At 41.7% G+C, this 15,605-nt stretch overlaps 1 protein-coding gene across 1 annotated transcript in view; it reads right to left on the reverse strand.

Moving 5' to 3' along the window:
* The window catches only part of NCOA7 (nuclear receptor coactivator 7), a 52,599-nt gene extending 37,368 nt beyond the window's left edge, over positions 1-15,231 (reverse strand). The window contains exon 1 of the mRNA XM_010562508.1: positions 15,189-15,231. The gene's annotated coding sequence lies outside the window, so the exon portion shown is untranslated. The remainder of the gene's footprint in view (positions 1-15,188) is intronic.
* Positions 15,232-15,605: the final 374 nt, after the last annotated feature.

A 15,605-nucleotide genomic window follows, 5' to 3' on the forward strand; every position in this document is an offset into this window, starting at 1 on the left:
TCCTGCCAAGCCCTCACCTTTACTTCTGCATATTTTCCTCTACTGAATCATATTATCATTTAGCTTCCCCTCCTTCTCTACTGCTGAAGTCACTTGAAACAAAAAGGCAGCTGTTACCCATCACGACCACACGTGACCCTTCATCAGTGAAACTTCTCCTGCCATAGGAGAATAGCAATTCCCTGATCAATACAAATCCAGGCACAGGACTCTGAAATATCTATGCCTTGAACAACTTTTCTCTGTTCTCAATAAATATTGATTGTGATTCTCCACTAGTTATCTTCCAAGCAAGTCTTTCAAAGGAATAAGGAGATCACCAAAAAATACAGGGCCCCAACAAAAATGACAAGCAGTTCAAAGAACTGATATAAAAAAGGTAGTAACTCCTTCTGTTATAAATGGAGAAGGTATTTTAAGGCAGATTTAAATAAGAATTTGGCTATTGATATTCATGCAATATTCATATACTGCAGCTTCTACATAAAAAACTGCAAATATTTTCAAGGAACTTAAATTCCCTCTTTTTTTTTACTCCTTCCTCCCCAAAATGCAGCTTTAGCTCCTTTGCAGAGGCACAAAGCGATGCTACGTGCCACCTGAACACGCTGCACTGAAATGCAAAGCAACCCTCTCCCACCACAGCCAAAGCAAGAAAGGACCCGTTGCCATCCTTCCCCTGCAGCCATGCACAGGGCTAGAGGACAGACAGCACCCGTACTTGGGCAATGAGGTATTTTTGGGCAATGGGACACGCAGGCGTGCCTGCACACCCAAAAAGACCTCCAGCTGAGCGAGGGTGAAGGGCCTCCCTGCAGCAGGGTTCCTCCCACCAGGAGCCTTGCAAGGAGACATTGTCCAGGGCAGCTTCACTGCCGCTTTTTTGCTGGCACTTGAACAAGGTGGACATGGAGCAGGAGACACAAGCCCTGCAGGGACAGCGCAGGGGGAATGAGCACTCATCAAGAGTGCCAAGCTCCAGGCAGCTATGCATCTCTTGTGTTTAAGATGGCAAGATGTGCACCACTGCATTCTAAGTTTCCTTTGTGATGATCTGCTTGAAAAGTAGTAGGAGGAAAGATCTAGTTTAAAAGGTCACTGAGGTTTAGGAAAAGGGAAAAAAAAACCAAACAAAAAACCCCAAACCAAAAAAAACCCACCACTCAATTTCAGAGGGAGGTCAAGAGGAAAATTTGACACATTATTGTAAAGAAAGAGTGAGATGCAGCCAACAGCCCAGAGCTTTAGCTCTAAATGTCAGCTGGAAAACAATATGGCAGCAGCTGAAATGTACTGAAACTTAAGAGTATTGCTGAAGCAGCGTGTCGCTGGGCACCCAGGAAGAAGCACTGAAGAGGGGTGACTAGAACTAGAAGACTCTTTATATTGAACAGTACAGTCAGAAAGGAAGTTTAAAGGAGAGGATGTGCAGTGCTGTGAGCAGGGAGGACGTGCAGAGGGTGTCCAGCAAAGGCAGAGGGTTCCTAGCGTGCGCTCTAGGTGCTGTCTGAAGTCCCAGGAAGGATTCAGATGAACCAATAATATTGTTCCTATCAGACAGAAAACAGACGTACTTCTGTGGGTAGAGACCAATAGTTAAGAAATAGGTCATGGTAATGTAAGCATCATGGAATTACAAGTTATACATCCTAACAGCAGAGTTAATCTTGCTCCTATTACCTTTTCAGACATTTTATAGAGTGCTTTTCACCATGAATTGCATTCATATGCGGGGTTTTAGCCTGGGCAACTCTATTTCAAAATGCAACAGTGTACAATTTGGATCTATCCTTATTATCATATAAAAAACAAGTCCTCACTTCTGGGGAGCTTAATTTTTTGGATTATGCTTTAAAACAGTAGTTTCCTAGCTTTAGTTTCTGCTCATCCTACACTAATGTATTAACTCTCACCTCATCCCAACCTGCCTAATCCTCCCAGGACAGGGTGGCATTTAACCAAGTTGGTGTCAGCACTGATGATGAGAGAGCGGAGGGAGGGATGGGACAGGGGGAGAATGAGGTGATGGGAATGAGGAAGGGTAGGAGCATCTGTAAAAATCAGCCCCATCACAGCTGAAGCAGTTGGGTGGTAGATCCAGGTCCTAACTCTATTCTTTCCTTTAGAAAAGGACAATTGTTTTCTCCCTTCACTATCAGTCCTATATCTGAAATATGTTATCGCAGTTTTTTTTCTGAAGGTTGTCTTTAGTTCCCACTGATGCTGTCTGGATACAAAGACACGTGAGATAATTTTAGCCTTCCATTCCACAGCCAGGTCTCCTTCTGCACACTCCTGCATATAGACAAAGCAGCGGTGAAACAAAAGGAGATCTTGTTACACAAAACTTTAAGTGTGACATTCAAAAGGAAATCCACAGAAAATTTCAGATGGGAAAATATTTGCAAGTGCTCTCCTGCATTTTGCATACATGATCTAACTATACTTACTGTGGAAGTAACTGTAATCATGTATTTATTCTGGCCCTGGATAGTCACAGTGAAATACTGACGTGCCTCTAACAGTAGGAAGTGATCATCATTTCTGTGACAGGAGCTTGTTTCTATGCGCCCTGGATAACTGCTTCGTGGTGTCATCAAAGCCATGGACTCTTCCTGACCTACTTTTCATTTACCACTAATAACTGTCTCTCCCCACTGCTATTTCACCAACCTCCAACAGCCTATATAAGATGGACTTGGGAGCACAATGTTCACCTGAGCTGTCCACAAGACAGACCAAAGTCCTACTTCACATGGACACCACCTTAGATTAACCATTGTTAGCAGCCAAATACCACATCTTCAGCTAAGTGCTTTATCCTCCTTCAGAGCAAAAGCTTACGAACCACATTTATCAGCTACACAAATGACAGCCTGAAAGCAATGGATGTCTACTGCCTAAGGGCAGACTAAATAGCTACCATCCATGAGGTCTACAGCTATCAGGGAAGTAATTACACAGCGTGCAGGCACACGTGCTATCTTCAACCTAAGAAGTGCGAATAACAGCCAAAGCAAAGATGCAGCAATAAAAACTTCAGCATGGGCTGCTACCAACTTGCTGGGTATGCACACAACAAGAACCCCAAAACTGCATTATTACATACTCCAGACTGTTTGACAACAGTCTGGTCTAGTTCCCTACTAGCACGACTAGCATTATACAAATAAACAATGTTAAGTCAACCTTCCACAGAAATATCAACTTGCATAAGACAATTCACAGACTCAGCATCCAGAAACCTCCTCCTCATCCAGAGCTCTGCTTTACTCATATATAAGAAATGTGGAGAGTCAAGATCAGAAGCTGTTCATACCATCTATCGTCACTTCTTCCAGTTTCTAGTTCAAGACCATTCAATCTACCCCAAGATCCCTGTGTTTGACAATCTACCTCTAAAACATCCTGCTCTCCTTGTGTATTTGTGTAGGAAGAAAGGCCCTCTTGGGTGCACTGATAAAGCCAGATGGAGCTGCAGGACAAAATGAATTTTGCGCTTTGCCACATTTATCAGCCAGTGGGGTCTTAGCTGTCATACCACACAGCAACAGTGACCACAGACTTAGCAGAGAAGGCAGCTACGTCCCAAAACCCAGAAAGGTGAATTACATGAAAAAAATAGAACAAATTACTTCCCCTGGTTTTCTTTAAAATCAGGGGAAAAAACTCTACATTATCAGTCTGATAAAGATAGTAATAAAGTATCTGGTAAGGGCTCCCTTGGATAGCATTTTCCCTCATTATTCACTGCATGTGAAAGAGCTTTTCTGGCTAAGTTGGTCACCTGCAGATGTATACTGCATAAATGGATCAAACCACACAGCATAGCTGATGTATGTCAATCTTTGAACGCACTACAGAAACATGCTGTGTTACTGGGAACTGCAAGAAGAAAGCCACGTGTATCCTTCGATCAGATAGAGAAGGTTGTTCTTATTTTCTATCACTGTCCAGACGAGCTGTTCAGACACTTGGCATCTAACTGTGTGGTCAGGAACCCAATTCTTACGCAAATTCTACATCCTGTTTTCAGTTACTGAAGAAAATCCAGGTGCAGGAAGGAAGGCTTTCACACTGCCTTTCTCTGGCCTCTGCTGGATGGAGTTCATTCAGGTTAAGAAACAAAATGGTGGGAATGAGAAAAAGCAAAGACTTCCATTAAGAAAGACTAACAATCCCCAACATGTAATTTAAACTGTACATTGTTTGTTTGGTTGGGGTTTTTTGTTTGTTTTTCTAGTTGTTTTTGTTTGTTTGTTTGTTTTAGGAAAAAACACCAGATACACTTTTCAGACTAAGCAATGCTTAAAAATCAACACTTTCACACATCTAACTTTAATTTCTTCAGTGAATTTACCTTGACAGTATGCACATGACTCTGTATAGCTCCCCCTGAAAACAGACCCAATATTAGTCCCCCTGGAGCAGTACTGGATTTGGGCACAGCCCCACAAGCAGCTTAAACCATCTCACCATGAAGCTGCTGCCAAAAGGGGCAATTCCACCGACCTCCTTCCTCCATGTGTTCCTGCCACCAGCCCTGCACTGGCCCAGGTCGCTAGATGCCAGCCTAGGGAAAACAGCTCCTGACTCTCTGGGCTGGCAGCAGCTGAAGGCCAGGACTGGAACCACGCAGCTGGGCTCAGGAGGAGGATGGGCAGCGCATACATCCTCTTTTAGCAGCAGCGTGGACACCTTAGATTGGCTCAAATTGTTTATGAAAGCGTACTGTGGGAGGGATATGGTGACTGTCAGAGCTAGTTCCAGGTTTCTCATACAAAGGTGGAGGTTAAAAGGGTTGGTGATTATTTCAAGAGATGAGGGGATGCAGAAAGCGAAGGTTCAGTGAATTTTTACTTGCTTTGGGTGTAAGTAGATTCAGGAGTGCTTTGGAGATGGGTGGACGAAAAGCTGCCCACTGGTCTTTCTGTGGTCTGACAGACAGCACTACCTGTGAATCCCGTTCAGGTAAGTGTCAGTACATAAATGCATCTATCACAAAAGTACCACCATAAAATTTCTGACTATCCACTACATACAGAGCAAGGAAAATCAACCTGACAAGGGAGCAGGGCTGAGAGAAGTAATACTTAGGCATCACAAAAGAAGACATGTGCATTTTAGAAAATGGTTAACACTACACATGTTGTTTTCCTTCATTCATTTTGCTGCTTGAACACACAGCAGCTTGCCTGGGAAGGCTATGCCTTTTAAGTTGAGCAGGGCAACATCTCTTCAAATTAACATGCTGTACTGCCTTGTCTATTGGTTGGTGATTACAAGGTCATAGGTTAAAGACATAGACAAAAATCACAAAGACTCTAAACATATGGGACACATGCCCTATTTTCATGTATGGAGATGATATCAGCATCTGATGTGATGCTGACTGCCAGCACTTCATCACACAGATCCTCAGGAGCCATAGAAAAGAGCAACTCAGTTTATACACAGTACTGATCCCAAGTGTGAGCTGACGAGTCGCATCTTCACAGACATCATGACAGACTGACGAGACATGAGGAAACATCAGTGTGGAAAATTGGGAGCGAAAGTGTTACAAAATAAAAAAGATCTGGCTTAACTTTGTATGATTATATTTAAATGCAGGCTAAAGGAGTTCTGCTTTTCAGAGCATTTAGGTTAACTTCCAACAGTGTATTTCAAGCACAATAGGGGAACTTGTTGAAGAAGAGAAATTAAAGTGTGCCTTGAGGATACCAGGCTTGAGTTACACAGACTCCCTGAGAATGACTCCCTCACATCTCTGCTTGGAGATCAAAAGATTTGCAATATGATTTCAAATGCACTAACTCATGCTCCTTATGTACTTGGCTTATGAAAATTCCTGCCTTAAAGAGATAAAAATCTTACAAATGTAAAGCTCATGTCTGAAACTATAAAGAGAATATTCTGCCTCTTCCCTGCAGGCAGAGATCCTCAGAGAGCTACAGGGAGTCACTGTGCAGGGGAGAGAGACTACAGCACTGATATACCTGGGTACTGCAGAAAACTGCTCCGCAGGCACCAAGGGCGCAGGTCCTGGAAACCTGGGTGGGGGAAGAGGCAAAGGATTCAGTCTGCCTGGTCGACAGCCCTCCCAGGAAATGTTGAAGAGAAAAACCTGGAAGAGAGTCCAACCCTTTCCACCAGGACAAGACAGCTACCAAAATCACCTCCAACGAGCTGCAGATCCCCTGAGGCACTCCGAGTAACTTCACAGGGCACCCACACTCAGCAAGCGCAAGACCCAACAGGCAGTTGGCAAGACCTGGGAAAGTTCAAACTACCCCAAACATGATGAGCCAGTGGATCCTGGAAGTGAAGAACTTGCTAACCACGCAGACCTTTTTCCCTTCATTATCCCCGGCAGAAATATGACAACTCTCTTCATTAACTCTCCCGACACTTTCCTTTCCCCTCCTGCACACGTACACCTGCCACAGCCTCACCTTGTGCTATGTGACCAATTGCTCCACAGCTTTCCTGCCTTCCTCAGGGCTCGCTTTTCAGAGATGTTAAGTGCATCTGCATTTAAATATAATTAAGAATGTAAGTGCTCACTCTTCCTGAAAATTCAGGCCCTGGGAAAACAGACAGCCCTTGGAAATGCTCCTGGTTCTTTCAGCAGTGAGATCAGGTTTAGCTGATCAAACACCAGTTGTGTCATTCCCTAGTCTGACCTTTGCAGAATAGATTACAAGAAGTCACTGTCTTAAATCTTACTTTGAGTAACTGCTACAGTAGAATGTAACATTTAGAAAATTTGAAATCCTGGTATTTCTTCTCCAGTGACAGTAATACCACTGTAACGCTTTTTAATTTTATGCCTCAGTAATTACTGCCACTGATAAAAAGGTATCCCTGATTTCTAATCTCCACTTGTTTCTTTCCATCTCCTAGCCCACTCGGCCTGACAAAACTCTTTGCTATGATATTTCAATTACTTACACAAGTAATTTAGGATAAGGCTCTGGGTTTTTCTCCCCTCAGGAACAGTTATAACTGAAGGAGTCTCTCACAACTCCTCTAGTCCCCAAAAATTTGCTTCCTCCCTGAGCTGTACTAAACAGAGCTCACAGTAAATCAAGTCAGAGAATCTGAGTTAAGAGCAAAAACATCCCCTGTCCCAGCATCCTGAGTCCTGGAGGTTCAGAGAAGGGTAACAAGGACAAGGAAAGCCACGAAACAGATTACACGTAAGGAATGCCAAAGTTCCTCAGCCTGGAAATGATGGAAGGGGGGTATTTTATAAAGAGAAGAGTACAAAAAAAAAATCACAGAAGGCTTGGAGATGGTGAGTAGGGGTTGACTGTTCAGTTTCTTCTACAAGAACCAGTGGCCACCAAACAAAGCCAGCAGGAGCAAGGCTGCTCTTCATGCAAATGGTAACAAACCTGTGCACTCTTTACCAAATGATATCGTAGAAACCTGCATAGGCCCAGGGAGAGTCAAGGTAAGCATATGGAAGAACACTCTCTAAACGCACAAACTGCAAGCAGCTCAGAAGATGCCTAACAGCTGAAAATCATCGAAGGACAGGAGAACATTAGTGTGGATAATTTTACAAAATTCACTGTGTTCTTAATCTTCCCCAGACATCCAGGTGTGGCCTTTGTGGGAGAACAAATGCCGCACTAAACGGGCCCTGGTCTGAAACAGCATGGGCATTCCTGTGGCCCCTCTAGCACTTCTTCACCCTAGAATCACGGACACCAGGCTTGGACGTAGTGGTTCAGCAGCAGTCACACCGTCATTCCCATTACTCCCTTGCATAAAACTTCCAAGTACCTGTACTATCGTCTTTTATTCCAAAGTGACGTTCTGCAATTTTATGCTGAGGTAAATAAGCACATCAACTACTCCAAGTGATTTTTCGGAGTTAACAGGCCCCTCATCCTGGAAATCTTTATTCTACAACCTACCTTTAAAACATGCAATTTGCCTGTGCTCGAATTACCAATGAATTCACATAACTCAGCACTGGTAACTTGCAGTGGTTACAATTCTTACAACTTTGTACAAATACGATGGGCACCTTTTTTCCCCCACCTATAAAAGTGTTAAATCACACACAGCAAGCACCTGATCCTTTCAGAGCTGAACACACTTGTTCATCATTCTCCTGGGGGGAGGTACTGTCCAAATTTAAAATTCACAACGTTCTAGAATATAAACTCAAGGGTCTCACAAAATAGTAGTACATAACATCAGCAACGTAATTCTTACAAATGCAATTGGCCTTGATTGACTATTTGAAAATTAAAGGAAGGAATATAAAAATCTGGTATGAACCCTTTTTAAAGGCTTTCTGAAGAAAAGCCACTTCAATGATCAAGAAGGTTCATCAATAAACTCTCAGGACTCCTACATGAAAAGCAGCTCTGCCAATTAAAAAAAAATAAGAGATTACATCTATTAAGCTAATGTTTACCTTCATTTCTAACTGTTTGAGTGGAGAAAATCACACCAGAGGATACAAATACATCAATTCTCCTTCTATGTCCTTTCTTCCTCCCTGCTGGCCAGAAGCACATCAGAAAATTACTGAAAATTCAACCACTAGCATCGCATAATGAGCTAAAATTATTGTCAGTTTCTCTTTTGTTCTTAACACAGTTAAGAAATCTCTTCATGTTACTGGACACAGTTTTTGTGTTGTGTCCCTTACTCTCCCACTCCAACTCCCTCACTTCCCACTTGAAAAGTATATTAGTTTACTGATTATCAATGGCCAAGTTTACAATTTGGTTTTATATATCCATATAGCTTCACTTCCACCTAACAGCAGACATAAAAACAGCTCAGTCTTCTATCTTAACTGTAGGTTTTAAGCCAGCTTGTGTGTTGTTAGGCAATACCTACAGATTACATACAAAACACCAAGTTTCCCTTATTTGTGCCTTTTACTTAGTTTTACAACAAACAGGAGTTTATCCATCAAGATGAGAATTAGAAGAGGATTCCACACATGGAGAGGTCAGGCAGTGTTAAGACATTTCCATCCAAATTTTCAGAAGTTAAGTACTAGCAGCATTATTTCTGGTACTTACTGCTCAGATCAAATTCTCCTGCCTGCGGACAAGTCATTCCTTCTGCATGCAACAGTTTCTAGTAAACACCAATTAACAACTCAGGGTGAATATAACCTGGTGGCCTTAACACTGATCCACTGGGATTCAAGATCATTTGTTCTTATTCCAAAACAAGTGATCTGAAACTGGCTGCCTTTCAGTTATTTGTCCACCTCATTCTTCCTGCATGGTTTCAGCAACCAGTGCTAATACACCAACTGCCTGAAGCTTCCCAACCAGCCACTGCCCGCTACATCCAGTTTGCACTCATACGTAAGTTATTCCAAACCTCTTGTTCTACGCAGGCAATTACAACCAAATTAACATCTTCCTATGCTGCTTTAATTTTATTTGAGATCTCGATTCTGGAAGAAACAAATTATTTCCCTTTTCACCCGTCCTTATACCCACTCTCATTTTTGCCGTCTGAAGCCAACCTGAAACGCAAAGGCTAAAGCAAGGTCTCAGAACTTGGGAAAATTCAGATACTGTTCTTCTTACTGTTGTATTACACAGCTTGAACACAGCAATGAGTAGCCAAGTTTGTAAATCACTTGGATTACTTAGAATACAAAGTACTTGGCTACATGAATAGGGCTGACCAAATCAAGTGCCCAGAGATTAGGGCAGATTACAGTTAGCTAATTACCAGCAAGAATTTATATGGATTTTCTTATTTTTTTAAATGCACTCTACCTTTTTATGACTAGCACCTTAATCAAGTCCTCAGGTGCATCCTACTGTTGAATAACCATACCAGGTAGTACAAAAGACAAAACCAGGACTCATTAGCAGAAGGAAGTTTAAATTTTCAACTCCATCTATACTGAAAAGTCACTTCAGATCAAGCTTATTTAGCAAATGACCTAACTATAAGAAACTATTATGCAAAGTGGGTTCAGTAAGTGCCCCACCTTTTTATTAAATTTAAATTATCTATAAATTTTCACTGCATTGCAAGCAACATTCAACTTTGAAACAGAGCAAGTACTGCTGGTATCATGGGAGCTGCTTTTGCTGGTTCTGTGCCAGCCAGGGCAAATCTCACATTATGAGTGACGAAAATTGCTATGCCCTCTCTGTTTTATTTACTAACATTTGTTCTTGGCCAGCTACCCAGAACATTCAGAGGCTTGGTAACTGCATGCATGCCGTGCTGCTCTCGTATTGCCTCCTGCCCGAGCGATGGCAGGGAGGACAAGTCAAAAAGGCATCCATTTTCTGTCTCTAGACTCTGAGGAGATACTCTGGCACCTCCTGTTCAACACAGAATATACTACCTCATTAAATGGGCACATACCATTTTCCCTCTTACGGCATTTGTGACTCCTGCTTGTTTTGGACAGAAATCAGAGCTACAATAAGAGGAGGTTTTGTTAGTCTCACCTCCCACTCGCTGCAGAAATTGAAATTGAACACCATACAGTGAATGAAAAAGGATGGCTTTATGATTAGAAAGTAGAATGATTAAGCTAGTCAACTGGACTGTTGGTAAGATAAAAGTAGCTGCGTGATGTAGGACAAGTCATCTAAACCAAACTTTTCTTTATGATTCATTCTTTAATGGAGACCAACTCCTCACACCTGCTGACTGCTTATGATTTCAAGCAAAATCAGTGGAATCGAGGAATTATTCTGCACTTCCGGTGGAACGACACATATTGTACTGGAATAAATACATGGATGAAATTCAGAGTGTTGTGTTTGACCCTAATTTACACCACTGTTACACTGCCTGCTTTCAGAAGGTCACATTTTTTCCCGTTTCAGTGTCTTCAGTGGCAACACAAACGATCACCTTCACTCAGCTTAGCAATTCCTGACAGGAAACCTGGTTTCCTAGTTTCACAGGAGTCCATCTAACAAATCTATCCCATCCTGCCCTAGAGCCAATAAACTGGTGCTTCCAGGCTGTACAGGTCCACTGCTGGGTTCCTGCAACTCCCCTCGTTTTGTGAAAGTGTTTTAGAGCCTATGACGTGGGGAGAGGAAGCAAAACAATGAGAGAAAGAAAAAAAAAAAAAAAAGAGAAAAAAAAAAAAGAGAAGAAAAAAAAAATCGAAGCTTAACAAGTCCAACATCTTCCAACAAAAACAGTTGTGTGTTTTTTCACACAGAAAGTGTGCTTGAACCAAACAGCCAAGCTGCAGAAGTAGGTCAACTAGGTTATCCCAAAAGAAAGGGAGAGCATCCTGAGTGCTGGATATAGCAGCTGGAGTGCCTATGCAACCATTGCACTGTGCCAGACAGACACATCCTTGGAAGTCTGAAAGCAGATTACTGCAGCAAGAACAGCAGAAAGGGTAAGACAAAGTTAAGAAGCCGATTACCACATAAGCCAAGAGATGAGGCGAAAATAAGGACAAAGGAGTGTTATTTCCATTGGTCCTCAGGAAAGAGCAACAAGGAGCATCGGCACCTCTGTTGTTTTAAGGCAAGAGAACAAGGGCTGTATCTGCAAAGCAATGTCTTATAGGGTAAGATTTGGAGTCTGAAAGGTACAAATTATGCCAGCATTATAGAGCCACTGAAGAACAACACAAGTGCTAAGAGAAAAGGAAAATATGAGGCTACACTGGAGAAACCACCTGGCAGTGGGACCTGTTCAGCCACTCAGCAGTGCCTCAAGAGAAGCGATCAATACCTCATACCACGAGGTTACTTCTAACGGTGCCACCCCAGTGCTAGCAGATACGCTGTACAGAACAACCTTGGCTGGGGAGAGGGATGCTGGAGGATCCCTCTCTAGAGGATGTCCGAGTCACAACTCCTCCTCCTCCTCCTCCTCCTCAGCTCGGCAATGCCACCCGCCGGCTGCAGGCATTAACGCAAGGCGGCACTTGGACACCAGGCGAGGAGATCCTCCCTCCATCACCGTGCTTCCATCTTCTTCAAGTTAGCAAAGCCTTTTAACCACTCTGTTTTCTACAAAGCGTGGCAGGGAGCACCACCACCTCCAGTTCTGCGCAGCCTTCAGAAACTGTGTTACAGTCTTTCCACTGGAGAAGAGGGATTGACTGAGTCAACAAAATCCTTCTGACAGAGCATCAGCCCTTGCATAAATCTATTAAAAGGCATGACATTCAAAATGAAAGAGTAAGGATGTCACTGTTAGCATTCACAAATTCATAAAGGCAAACACATTCACGAACTTCTAATGAAGGGACATGGTGTGCAAGGAACAAATTATAGTGAGATGTGATGCCCCTTCCCGGATCTCTTAGAACAATAAATAGAGAAGGATTTATAGTCCAGTAAAATACAAAAGGGAGATTATTCAGAGGACAGAGTTCTTCACTCTGTTAGACTGACAGACACAACCCTTCTAGGCTCCAAGCATCTTATGACAAGACCTCCATTAAGTCACAAAATAAAGATCATATGCATCTTCGTATCAACACAGATGAGAATATGCAAGACTGTTGCTACCTCTAATGCATTTTTCTTTTGACTAGGAAAACTAAGCATTTTGGCAAAGTGCAGAAAGCATTCAGAAAAAGAATTAGTAATTCTTGTATCAGATTTTCTTAAAGTTCTAGACATTAAGTCAAAGCTGGGTAATTGGGAAGAAACAACCATCAAACAAAACCTCCAGCCCTTATGCAAACGCACCCAGAAAAATGGTTAACCATAAGTAAGAGAGAGACTATTTTAGTCAGAGCACCTCAGAAACATCAATAAAGCGACAACTCAAGGGGAAAAAATCATGTGAAATGAAAAGAAAACCCGAGGTATATGCATCCATAACGTTAAATAATGAAGACAGATGTATATGCATAGATAATCCCTCCCACCCAGTTTCATATGAAAGCATATCAACAATTAAAAAATAAAGTCTTTACAGATTTGGCAGTACCTTCTCACCACTGCAGCTAACACATCTCCCAGCAGGGAACTGCTGAACGCATACCTTCTGGCAGAACTCAGCTCAGCAAGACAAGACGGTTTTGTCCTCCGCCGCATGCACGTAAAGGCTATTTAAACAAGTCCAGTTCTTACAGGCTGCTACGGGTGTAGGGAGAGCTCTTGGAAACTGCTCGGGATGTTAGCGAAGGCAGCAGCTTTCAGGAGAGCAACAGTAACAAATGGCTAAGCAGGTAACCACCGCCAGCTATAGCTGTAGTGGATGAAGGCAGCTATAAGACATGCAGACTAATACTGTGGCAACCAACGATTCCACAAAAATGACTTCATTTTGAGAGTTGCATAGGGAACATGGAGCTATCGCACTTGTTTCACAACCATTTTCCATCTCTCTTTAAACTTTCACTTCCTTAATTTTGATGCTCCAGCTGGGTAAAAGTCTTTGTGTAGGAACAACCGAGAGCAGGCATTTAAACACAAACGGGGTTTCTCTTTCTATGGATTTTGTCAGTCGGGTTTGTGCTCAGCTCAACAGCAGCATTTAATTACTGTACCTCTCAACAGAAGTTCTGTACTTCTGCAGAACCCAGAGGCTTTGCACACCCGCATGTCGGCCAGTAGCATTTCAAGTCACCCCCGCAATGATGCCAGTCCACACAAACCACAGGAACACTTATGAAAAAAAAATTAGGTTAAAAAAAAAAAAAAAAAAAATAAATTGTATTGACTGTTGGATTGCAAGCCAAAGACAACCTAGACAACTTTACGTTCTCCCTTGCCAGCCCGGCCACACTCTTCAGTAAGAGAGAGGGATCCATCAGCTCCCTTCTCCCCCATCTCGCCACCGCAAGTGCCAACTGTCACAGCGTTTTTCACCAAACTATTGAAACAGTAGAGAAACAAAATTCAGCTACCTCACAAAACCCCAAATTCCTCTACGTACAAACCACCAATAAATTGCTGCTTTTAGCAGAAGCACTTTACTAGGAATGCAACAGAAGTTTATATTTTGGTGTGTTTGGTTTTTTAAAATTAGCATACTACCAAACCAGAAAGAGTTCACGGGCATTAACAATTCTCTACTTTTCCTTCTACAGATTTTATTTCAAGAACAATGCGGTCAGAACTTCAGACAAAGAGAAGCAAGTTTTCTTTTAGTTTCCAAATTATTGATCTCATCAGATTCAAACCTGCCGAAAATTATGGACTGATCAATAAATCACTGTAAACACTTGAGCTTGCCAGGAAACATTACTCCAAGATTTATCTCCTTTTTGGTAAGGCCTGTGTTGCCTCATAAAAGACAATCTTCAGGTGCAGACTAGTCTGCATGTGCCAGTCAACGCATAACAACATTTTTACTGCGGGTTCATTTCTTTCTCCTGAAGAGGACTCATCCTTAGGAGTCAGCCATCCATGCACACGCTGTGTGAGCAAGAAAGAAGTCTGATTTGAGGATACCTACAATTTTCTGTTCCCTTCCTTCTCTTTAAAAAGGATTCCTTACAAGATGGAACCAGGGTTCTCTTAATCTAAGAGTTCATTCCTACAAAATACCGAAAGAAAATCTGGAAGAAGTATTTCATAAATCGTATCTAAAATTACTTAGAGTATCTAACAAATTACAATCCAGAACTGCAAACAGATGTGTATATGACTCATCTCATATATTTATGCACAAACTGTATTTTTTCTGAATTTCCTGCAAGAATAAATCTAAAAAAGGTATTTATGATTAACTGAGGTACTGATACAGTTGGGGGGATGAGGGTGAAATGAGCCATCCAGCACATAAGCCGTTTGACATCTCGTTTAAAAATATGTAGTCAATTTACTTACTTGTTCACACTTCAAAAGATAAAACTAGTATGAATTAGTCTTAAACAGTATACGTCAGTTTATGAAACAAATAACCCCACCAAAAAGACCTGAACCCCAATGCCATAAAACATTAAAGACAAATCTTAAAAATAATTAAAAATAAAATACAATAATGAACTTAACTGTTGCCTATAACAACACTGAGTTTTAGAACTGAGAAACAAGAAATACGTATTTTTTCAGAACTGCAAGGTTAAAGTTAGAAGCAAATGACATTCAGAACGACATAATTCTGTTTCTTTTTACAGGAAGAATATCCAAAGACAATTATCCTTTTAAGGAAGGCCTACAGAATATGAGAAAAGTACATTAACAAGTTATCAAAACAAACATATTTCAAAATACTATAGCATTAACATAACTCACCAGTACTATAGTATCTTTTAAGTTCTGTGCGTCTGATGTCTTTCAGTTGATTGTATTTTTTCTTTTTCTTTTCTTTGTCTGGAGCAGTTTCCTTTTCCCCAGCAAATTTACAGTTGTCTTCAGAGGAACTGATTTGCTCCAAAATAACTTTACTTTCATCATCTTTTGCAGAAGGTGTTTTGGAAACAGGAGATCCAGGGGAATTGGCAGAGGCAGTCTCAGTGTTTTGTTTGGCTTGCCTTTTCTTTTTCAAACTATGCATAAAGAAAAAACCAACAACGTTAAGATGTAGCCAACCTCTACAGACAAGTTAACTCACTTGCTAACTTGATTTTTTCAAAATGAACTTAACATCAGAATTCCTCGCAACTCAGTAAAAACAACACACTTTGCATCAGTAACTTGGTAACTAAGATT

The sequence above is a fragment of the Haliaeetus leucocephalus genome, unplaced genomic scaffold (genome assembly GCF_000737465.1).
Source record: "Haliaeetus leucocephalus isolate CR32 unplaced genomic scaffold, Haliaeetus_leucocephalus-4.0 Scaffold160, whole genome shotgun sequence".
NCBI classification, from domain to species: domain Eukaryota; kingdom Metazoa; phylum Chordata; class Aves; order Accipitriformes; family Accipitridae; genus Haliaeetus; species Haliaeetus leucocephalus.